Below are 1,500 nucleotides of genomic sequence, written 5' to 3'. Positions count from 1 at the left end.
TAGTAAAGGAACTGGGCGTTGAGCAAGGTGGAGTTCAGTTGCATTGTGACAGTCAGAGTGCTATTTATCTGGCTAAGAACCAGGTGTACCATGCGAGAACCAAGCACATTGATGTCAGGTATCACAAGATCAGAGAGTTGATTGCTTCTGGGGAGATACTGTTGCAGAAGGTTCATACTGATGAGAATGCAGCTGATATGTTGACCAAGCCAGTTACTATCAACAAGTTCTTGTATTGCTTGGACTTGTTGAATGTTTGCAGTTGCTAGAGAAGCATGGTGGCCCAACCCACAGTGGTGCAGGTGTAACTCCCAGGTATTTTTCTCCTAAGGGGCTGGATATTCGCCAAGGTGGCGATTTGTTATGGTATGACTCATATACCATATCGGGACAGACGCTGGATCGAAGCGGAGCAGAGCGGAGCGGAAGAATCTGTCCAAATTGGGAAGTTACGTGGGTTGGGGTGCGGGGGCAAAGCCCCGCGGTATGGTACAGGGGTAATGTTGTAATTACATATTGTGCCTAGGTTTACTCCTGGGGTTATAAATAGGCCTGTTAGTAACCCCAGGAGGTATCCCTCTATTCTGTAAACTCTTTTCTGAATATTGAAAGGAACTCGCCGCTCTGCTCCCGAGGACGTAGGCATCTTCGCCGAACCTCGTTAAATCTCTGTGTTCTTCTGGATTTGTGTCGATTACTGTTTTTCTTCGCCCTTATTTTTCTCAACAATATATATTATAAATCAATAAATTGCATAGGACAAAAAAATATTGTTATTCAAATTTATTTTTGCTCACAAACACACACTTACCACGTGGGAATTTTTTATTTTTTGGGAAAATTACATGCATACCACCCAATTCTTATAATTCGATGCTTTACTATTTACAAAATCACCCTTTTTCATCAATATTTCGGACGCTCTATATGTAATTATTCCGAAAAATATTATTACATATGTGATTAAGCATTTATCTTGTTACCTATAATTTATTAAAAAAGAAAAAGAAATGCATTTGGCATGATGGCAAACTAGTAAAATAGTTTTTTGTTTAACATATGATTTAAAAATTAATATTTCATATCATGATAATGTTTTACCTAATTAAATATTCATATAATATAATACACTAAATCCTAAGGCCATATCCATATCTAAATAGGAATACAATATTACGTCTGGATGTCCAATCATAAGAGATCATTTTATCACTCATGTGAATTTGTTATGATGTGACCTCCATAATTGAACATCCAGACGTAGAGTGTTCAGACGTAATATTTTCTCTAAATTCTGACTGAGATGTGCATGTTGAAAAATATTATTTAAATTATTATATTTGTAAATAAAAAAGCTTCACGAGTCCTCATCAAACAAAGTTTATAGCTCTCACAAGAGATCATATTGGCATTTACACAATACCCTACAATTCTTATCTATTTACATATCTAACACATAAAACTTCTATATCTACTTTTATATATATATATATAGAGAGA

The sequence above is a fragment of the Phalaenopsis equestris genome, unplaced genomic scaffold (genome assembly GCF_001263595.1).
Source record: "Phalaenopsis equestris unplaced genomic scaffold, ASM126359v1 Scaffold000436, whole genome shotgun sequence".
NCBI lineage: Eukaryota > Viridiplantae > Streptophyta > Magnoliopsida > Asparagales > Orchidaceae > Phalaenopsis > Phalaenopsis equestris.
Note: the sequence above shows the minus strand (reverse complement) of the source record.